A 9,966-nucleotide genomic window follows, 5' to 3' on the forward strand; every position below is an offset into this window, starting at 1 on the left:
CAAAGAAGTACTAGAAATTAGTATGATTGTACCTTACGTATAAAGAAATGGTCTATTGTTTATTACGATGGCACGTTTTCTACCATATTTATTATGTAAATTGGAGACGTTGATCTTCGTGCGGTGATTTGTAGATAGACATCGTCGTAGGTTATTCATATGTACAAGGTTAAAACATAACTGCCTTGCTTGTATTGATGTACGTGGGATGTATGACTCACCCCATTACCATCTCCAATTGGAGTAGGAACCGACCAAAAGGGTATCAATGCACTTCGGTTAATTGCTTCAGCCTTTACATATGTTTTTGATCCTTGTAAGTTTAATGGTGTTCGAAGATCAACCATCTTGGAACGAGAATGTGTAACGAACAAGGACGTATAGAGAATAAGAATAATTTTCTCGTAAATTTTAAATCTCATGCGATTCATGATGGGAACAACGTACGCGAGTAACTTTAATATTATAGCTAGGTACCTTTCTTCATAAGCGTTGTCGTTTGACAATGGAATTATCTGTACACATCTGGGAATGAGACGTTAGAGCTAGTATGTTGTCGATAACCTATGTAATAACCTGGAAAAGTTCGTTCTATATAATAGACGTAGGTACAAAGTAAGTTCAAACCTACCATAATTCTTAAAAGGCTTCTATATAACGTTGCAGTACTAAATCTATCGCCAAGATAGCGTGGTAACTCGACACTTTTCAATTGCGCGATGCAAATGTCTAATTTTTAACGTCTATGCTTTAAATAAAAAACTAGGGGGAGTGAGGGGTTTGTTAGATTTACCTAAACATCGTTTTAATTGACATTCCTTTTCCCTTTTCAATTCAATGAAATCAGAAATATCATTATTGTTTTCGTGACTAATATTGTTTCTACTGGCTAAACGCTGTTTGTTACTCATGTGAATTAACATAGTAATGGAAACGAAAAGGCGCTTTCAGGGGGGGAAGGTAATGGATGGGGAACGTCAAACAAATCCATACGTAGGTACGAGTATTATTGTACATAAAAATTTATGAAAACTGTTGTTCGATAGAGTGGAAGTTGTTCGTACCTTCAAAATTAGCCGAAAAATTTTCATTAATAGTTTTGTATATTCCGTGGCGTAATATTAAAGTAAATTTTAAGAAATCTGTCCTGTTAGACCATTTTAAAAACTCAAGAAGTCAAGAAGAGAATAAGTAAAATAAATAAATGAAATCTTGAAATGTACGAACAATTCAATTAAACCTATTGTAATTTTTTTCTCAGTGTTTAACAAAATAATATGTTATGAATCAAAATAGTTTGTATATATTATTTACTTAAATAAACCTAGACTGTTATAGACCAGTTAACCAGACAGCCATATGGTTTATTTTAAGCAGGCGGGGCGTGCAACGTTTTAACTTTAAAGCAAGAGTATTGAATTAATCCAAAAATAGACAATTTTGCATAGAGCCTGTACAGATTTTTACTAAAATTATTTAGGTAACATACATAGTAAAGTAAAATGTATTACTGCATACCAGCAACTGAAGATGAAGTCCGTTAAAGAAATCCTGGGTTGCTCAAGCTGATTAATTTAATTATTATTATGAAAACACCACAAACACAACATAAGCCGCGTAGTACGAATAATGTAAATACGCAATAATAATAATTTATGTACACTGCTTTGCAATGAATAGGGACACAAATATGTAGATAAATGAGTTTAAGTAGGCGTGCTAACAAAACAATACTAGTTGTTAAGAATCTGTATAAAAATTATTCAGTTCCATGATATACTGGCATGTTTACACACTTGACGATATTCAGGTGTGACTAGTGAGTCAACAGCGCACGGGAGGTTCCTTTGTTTATTTACATCGACAGCGTGACAAGTGGAGCCGCGGAAAACGACGACGAAGCCTCGTAATTATTGCGATGGCCATGAATTTTTCGCTACGAACAACGAGCGCCCGAAGTGATCGTCAATCACTAACTGTCGGCTGTCGGCATACTCTTATTACTCAATACTGTCGGTGTCGAAGGGGCCGTCCTGACTCCTGTGCAAAGCCTGGACGACACAAAGCGCGATCAGCACGACAGAAGTCGCCATGATTCGCCAATTTGTAATACAAGAAACCGAAGCACGTCACATCGCAGAGCGCGATAGCGACCGCAGTAACTCGGCTTTTTCGGCTTCAGAAAGGTCCTTTGTAACTTCCTCGACTTCTAGAAGCCGCGTTAGATATTACATCGTCACGCGTTGCATCTGTCCGAGCCTAACGTTCGTAGTTTGGTACGATCAACTTTCCTGGTTAAGTTTCCTAATTAACGTTATTACACAAGTTTATTTCCTTCTGTAATCAATTTATTTCTGATTACTGTGAAATCTTTGCTTAATCATTTTAAATATCGAATATTGCTTTATTGCTTATCTATAATTAAGAAAGTATTTATGTGTAAGCTACATAATTCTTTGTTGTGATATATTTACTTTATAAACTGGCTATGTAAGTACCTACCTACACATCTAAATGAAGTATAACGCGTAAAGTCCTTACGCGCCATTTTAACTTTTTGTGTCAAATTTCATGTCAAAAGTACCATCAGCTCAAAACTTCAGTCTTGTGCTGACGTCACTAAAAAGCGGTCAAGCGCATTAGTAATTTGCGGGACTAAGGACTGACAGAGAAAATCGCCGATAGTTAGTCGTTTTCTCGTCGGCGGTCGGACCACTGCCTTATGCTGGCATCGATACATGCTAGATACTTAAAGGTTTATTTTAAATGTATTATAACAGTCGATTGTAAAAATGGCCACCGACAGAAGCCGATGGAAACAGATAAGCCATTCGAGGGCAGTTTGCCAGGACCACGATCTTCAGCAATGAAGGAACGACCGGAGAGAGATAACAGTCGATGGACTTTAACGGGTCACTGTGGATTAAATAGACACATGTATAAACCTTAAGCTTTAGGGCAAAGATATCTGCAGACTATGCCAGGAGTCTGATGAGACTCCGATGCTCATGATCTATTGCTGCCCCACTCTAATACAGATACGTAGTATCCACCCAGGGAAACACATTGTTCACCCTGTAGAAGCTACTCTAATTCCAGCCAGGAAAGTGCTGCTGTAGGTATCTGACGGCCACAAGTATTGGCACGGTAAATTGATGGCGGTCACAATGGATCGGCGACGGTCGAAGTGATACAGGGACCAAGGACCTGCACAGCCCCAAAGAATAAGAAGAACAATCGATAGAAACGAATAGTCTACATCGTCCTAATAGGCGCATGTTCCTAAAAATGTATAACATCTATTAAGCAGAGGTAAGGCCAAAAAACATTACAAGGTTTTTAGATCAGCAGCAAAAATGCAGTCGTGTTAGCATAACAATAAGTGTGTACATCCGCGCGGGGGTAAAAATGCAATACAATTAGTGGTATTTGTGACAACTGGAGCGTGAGAGGAATCCGGCGCACGGTAATGTTCACGTCGCGATGCCCCGTGCCGTGACCGACTCCACGAAGCGAATGCGACTGCAGTGCCCTCCATTCAAACAGCCTGGTTTTACAATACTAATTAATACCATTGTTGTAACCAGGTAATCAATTAACCTACTGATGATCATTGATGACTTTAGATGCTATGCCATAAAAAATTCACTTGAAATAAACTCAGATGTAGGAAAGCAGATAATAAGAATATCTGCACAGAAAAGACCCCGTCCGCCCGCGTTATCCCCTGCGTCCAGTACATATATATTATATACGAGTACATTGCAGTGTGGCACAGTCTCAGCAACTTTTGTGCACTCCTTTACCAAAAATTTTTAATTGATATTTCCTTATTTAGATATACTTTTTTCCAGTAGCGAATAAAATACAGTGGTTGTTTTTGGTAGGAACTCCCGGCAGCTTTTTATAGTGAGAGATTGTAACGCGGTTTTCAGTTTTCACCATCAGGTCGCTCGTATAGAAAACTAATTCTGGAAGGCATTTCAAGGAAAGGGGCGTCTATTTTCCGCGGTGTTTGAAGATTGAACACGGGAATTACTGAGTGACATACTGGAAATACAACTGCTAAAACTTGGGCGTGGACGAAGCCACGGACTTTTTTAACGTTCCGTACCTAAGGAAAAAACATATTGGATCACTTTGATGTCTGTCTGTCTGTCCGTCGTGTTTGTCAAAAAACCTATAGGGTACTTCCCCTTGGCATAGAGTCATGAAATTTGGCAATGCAGGTCTAAAGCACAAGTAAAGGAATAAATCCGAAAACCGTGACTTTGTTAAATAATAAATAAATAATAAATTAATAAACGTTTATTTCAGACCATTCATAGATCCATAGATTGTTAGTATGTTAGTTACAATTTTTCCTTAAATAGTAAGTTAGTATTGTTAGTTCATTAGTGGGTAGGTACAATTAATTTTATTTTACTGACCCAATAGCTATCGCCACACAGTGGTGTAGTATGGGACAGTCGAGCCTGGCAGCAATTACTTTTAGGAATTACTTTTAAAAAAAAGTGTTCACGAAAAAGTCAATTTACGAGACATTTCACCGCGATTAATAGCCTCATCTGGTGACAGAAGGGCTGGCTCATTTTTTGCGCAACGGATCAGCCTGGCTGTCCAGCGCGGAAATGCAGCCAGTATTCTTGGCACCATTCCACGCGGTCATGATTTATATAGTAATTAGATAAGGCTAGCTTTAAGTTTTATTGTAATAATAAAAAAAAAAAATACTAAATCACATATAGATGACTCTGTTGACATTAAGTTGTCCAACTCGCACTTGACCGGTTTTTGAAATGTGGTTGAATAATTACTGTGTGGTAGCAAATGTGCTCATTAAATTAGGTGCGCAAACAGTCACGGCGACTGAAGACGACGACGCCGATGATGTCATCGGACGCGCAGCCGTCGCTCCGGACCGTCCGTCAACACGCATGGCCATATAAGCATTTACAGACATTCCAACTTAGAACGGTCATAGGTACATCTGACTGCGTGTCGTCCCAATCTATTTTATTAGGGTCCAATACCTCAAAAGGAAAAAAGGAACCCTTTTAGGATCACTTTGTTGTCTGTCTGTCCGTCTGTCGTGTCTGTCAAGAAAACCTATAGGGTACTTCCCGTTGACTTAGAATCATGAAATTTGGCAGATAGGTAGGTCTTATAGCACACATAAAGGAAAAAATCCGAAAACCGCTGTGTTATATCTCACAAAAAAAATTAAAACGTGTTCATGAACAAATAATTTGTATTTTAAAACTTTTAAAGTATGATTACTATACCAAGTGGGGTATTATATGTCTGTCTGTCCGTTTGTCAGGTCTCTAGCTCGAAATGAGTTACAGACCTGAAATATTGGTATTTGGTGTGAAACATTGACCCAAAACCGAATATTGAATTAAAAATTGAATGAAATTATTTTTTTGGGATAGGTATTTTTACTGATTTTAAGTTGTAAGCTAAATGCAGTCAACTTGTTAGCACTTTCGAAGACATTTAAGACATACAACAGCTAGGTATGTATGAGACCTTTAAGCATTAAACATTCTTACAATATTACAGATTCAAGTTCTAAGCAGAATATTTGAACTGACTTAAATATATTATAATTCTTTGGTACACACAATTTAAAAATTTTTTGCTTATATTTTTTGGTCTTCTTTAAGATCATAAAAGTGCAGTTGTAGTAGGTAATGTGTGAAATATATACCTTTACCGTTTCATTTAATAAATTATATTATACTAGCTGATGCCTGCGACTTCGTCTGCATGGAATTAGGTTTTTGAACGGGGAACTGTTTGATTTTCTAGGATAAAAAGTACCCTACGTCACTCTCCAGCGGGGCGATTGTCTAAAACCTGCATCAATCATTACGGTAGGGCCGCAGGTCTTTATCTATACCATGCAAAAAAATCACGTCAATCCGTCGCATCGTTGCGACGTGATTGAAGGACAAACCAACAAACAAACACACTTTCACATTTATAATAAGGGTACTGATTCTTTCAACAATTAATAGAATCAACTCAATATAATATCTAATAATGACATATACATATTAATATAATTTATATGGGCCCAAGCAAAAAGATAATATAAACCATTTAGGAGTCACTGTAACCACAATCTGACTGACCCATCAATTTGGAAGCTACTGAGCAAAAAAATTAAAGTATATTAGGCCTTCATCATTTTTGGTTTGAGAGTTTAAGATGCACGATGCAGCAAAATTACTAGCAAGTAAAAGTCATACAATAGTCCCATTCATACTTTCATTCTCATGATATAGTAAAAACAGTGCAGCCAATGTTTTAGACAAAATGTATAATTCATGAGAATTTATTTGACTATAACTTACTTATAATTTATTCTATAGCAAACATCATTTCAAGTTGTCCAGCTGAACAGTGAAGCAGAATGGGAGACTATTTTAACATTTTTCTTTGTCATGGGATGTTTCTTAGAAAAATATTTGAAACTAGAAAAAACTGATGATCACAAAATTCACTCAGTTGCAAACTTTTCCAAAAATGACAAAACAATCATAATGAAATTCCTTTCACTTTAAATTAAGCGCTTATAAAACGTTAAATATCCATAATAGTGTACTTAGGGTTGCCACACCATAAAATACAAAAGCCCGACTTGGCACTAGTTATTTTGTATTTAGGCTAGACATTTAGCCCAAAAAGCCAAATATATTTTTTAGCTAGCTTATCGATGCTGTGGCTCAACAAATTCTGTTTTGCTTTGCTCGCTCTGCAGGCACTACAATGTCTAAAACGGTCAGACATAATATCATCATCATGATCAACCCATCGCCCGCTCACTACGGAGCACGAGTCTCCTCTCAGCGTGAAAAAGGTTTTGGTCATAGTCTACCACGCTAGCCATGTGCGGATTGGTAGACTTTACACACCTTTGAGACACCCTCCGTTAGAAGGCGGACATCACAGCTTTGACAAAGACTTCACAGACATAATTTAGGTATAGGTATATATATGTATATCTAAACATTTCATTTGGCACAATTGTAAAAAGCCAAGCATGCCTGGCCTCGCCTGGCAGTGTGCTGTTCTGTGCTTCAAATAAGATGGTTACTCATAAGTGCTATAATAATTTAGGATCAATACAACAACTCGTGATCAGTGCTTATTAGAAGAAATCAAGTACTTTTGGACCATTATCCATGTATTTATTATTTAAGTTTATTTATTTATTTATTAAATTTTGGTACACCAACAGCAGAACCACAAAGCAGTTATAAAATAAATAATACAGTCTTTTTCGTGTGACATGCCACTTATATATATATATATATATATATATATATATAGGTATACACAGTAAGTTATTATGTATGGGTTAAAAGACTGAAAAGGTCAACAGGTCAATCATGGTGTGATAGTTATTAATTTGCACCTCACCAAATAGTACCCACTCATCTAATAATACCTTTGACCTATTTCTAGCACAAGATTAGAGCTTAGTTGGAAGGCGGGAATAAATTTGAATAGGTACCTACTTTTATCAATTACAAAAGTACCTAATTGAAATAAGGATCACTTTAAGTGTTGTAGCTTCCAATTTGAAAGATTTGTATAGGGATCATTTTCACAAATAATTTCATGACTGGTGATATTAATTATATAATGGGATATTGATAATCCATTTATTCGAGTTTTATCTACAGTATGAGATCGATTCATAAGCGCCTTCAACACTATCGTGCCATTAGGTACAAATAATACAACCAAAAAGAAACTGTAAACTTTCCAATTCTATATAGTAATTAATTAAAAACTATAATGTATTCCATATCCCATGGACATTTATTCTTACAGCCTATTTCCATAAACGCAATAAATAGGTAAGAACTTAGAAGTCGTCCGCCTACAAATTCAACATTGCCTTCAGCAGCTAAGAGAGCAGTTACCGTGTATATATAAATAGGTAATAGCGGTAAAACGTACTTACCAGAAATTACTGGTAGCAATAATTCAAAAACTGTCTTTCCCAAAAGTTCTTAGTTCGTTATTTATTCACAGCACTTTAGAAATCAGCCAAAATCATAAACACAACACATACGTCACTTGCAGGTATCCGCCATTTTATAAATTTATTTATGGATCCTTGGTCTATGGATCTATCATAGAGTAGCACAGATATAACAATCTTTATTCTGAGTAGAGTAGAGTGGAATCTACTTGGTAATCTTTGGAGGATTATGACCATAGATTATCTACTAATAACCTACAGTTAAATTCCAATGTTACACGTTACGGGTAACATTGGCGTTTAGACGTACATTGATCTTGAGATCTAATCGGAGGATCCATAAGAATCTAAAGATGGAGTTGGTTTAGATCCTCACTGGATCCTGTCTGGAGCTGATGCTTGTAATGTTTTGGTATCCAGTGTACTCATATATTGAGTCATGCTTGCAGAAACAGAATTCCAACTCAGTGTGATATGATCGAGAGCCTTCTTATAATTTTTGTATTGGGACATTGATGATTGTGCAATTGTAGATAGATCAGCAGCTGACGTTGCTATGTCAGATAATATAGCAGCCCGAGCGTTCTTTGCCATTGCAACCGAGTACACCTTAAGAGATTGTCCACACATGCTAACCAGAGATTTGTATTTGGCAACAGGATCATTCCTCTCATCTCCATCTTGTAGACAACTCACTTAATGTCTCCATTGTTAAAGAAGGTTTTGTATTAATTTATGTGTCACACTGGCTGTCTATTTTATTCTAATTCTTTTTAAAAATTTGAAATGTCACTCTAACATGTCCTATAATAAAAATATGTTTTCTCAAAGTATATTATTTATTTAATTGAATTTTATCGATCCTAAAACGGACTCTAATATGGTAGCAGATCGAAAATAAATTCAAGAATTATTTTAGAGCAGAGATAAGCTATAATTTCTATTTTCTTTAAAAATTCTAACAAGATTTATCAAAATGTCGTCTTCATGGAATTCATCCACGAGCTTCAAAATTGATATTGGTCGTTTAGAAGGAAAGGAAAATTGGACAACATGGCGCTGCAAGGTACTGTTAATGCTAAGAGGTACTGGCGGATGCTTAGATGCGATAAATGGCAATCTAAACAAACCAAAGGAACCGGATAGCACAGCATCAGCAGAAGTTTTTGATTCTTATCAAAAAGCTCTGAGAACATACAATGAGATAAACAATACTGCAATGTTCATTTTAATGGCTAATATGTCAGATGCTACTCTACAAAAAGTGATGAGATTCACAAATGCTAAACAGGTTTGGGAAGAATTGCACACTCTGTTTGATGGTACATCTGAAGATAAAAGCTATACACTATGCTACAGTTTCTTCGGCTATCGTAAAGATCCTTCTCATGACATGTCAATGCATATATCTAAATTGAAAAATATATGGCATGAATTGAAAGTAGAACTACAAAAATCTGAAAAAGATGTTCTTCAAGATAAAGAAAAATATGACCTTCCAGAGATTTTACTCATCTGCAAGATCTTAGAAACTTTACCTGATGACAGCTATTTTCCATTTAAGTCTAGTTGGATGCTTATGTCTAAAAAGGATCGTAATATTGATAATTTGACAGCTCAAATTTGCGCTTATGAACGATCGCTTACAAATAAAGAAGAAAATACTGAAGCACTAGTTGTACATAGTAAAATGAATAAAAAGAAAAAATGTGGTTATTGCGGCCTTACTGGACACAAAGTCAAAAGCTGTTATAAGTGGATATCGGATGGTAAACCTCCTAAGCCACAAAATCCATCAACAAGTAAAGCTAAAGATGCCAACTTTACACTTTCACTAATGCAGATTGAAACGAATGAAACAGTTAATGTAATTGAAAGAGATGATGAGAATTGGTATGTTGACAATGGTGCAACTAGCCATGTCTCTTGTTGCAATGACATATTTTCTACATTTCAATATTTTA

At 36.1% G+C, this 9,966-nt stretch overlaps 1 protein-coding gene across 3 annotated transcripts in view; it reads right to left on the reverse strand.

The window, feature by feature from the left end:
* Positions 1-8,134, reverse strand: part of Csk (C-terminal Src kinase) — a 41,925-nt gene extending 33,791 nt beyond the window's left edge. The window contains exon 1 of one of the 3 annotated variants that reach the window (XM_034977769.2): positions 7,982-8,134. The gene's annotated coding sequence lies outside the window, so the exon portion shown is untranslated. Of the gene's footprint in view, positions 1-1,518; positions 1,777-1,796; positions 2,234-7,981 lie in introns of those variants that run through there. The other 2 variants (XM_034977772.2, XM_034977770.2) reach the window with 2 other exon arrangements.
* Positions 8,135-9,966: the final 1,832 nt, after the last annotated feature.

The sequence above is a fragment of the Maniola hyperantus genome, chromosome 17, assembly GCF_902806685.2.
Source record: "Maniola hyperantus chromosome 17, iAphHyp1.2, whole genome shotgun sequence".
NCBI lineage: Eukaryota > Metazoa > Arthropoda > Insecta > Lepidoptera > Nymphalidae > Maniola > Maniola hyperantus.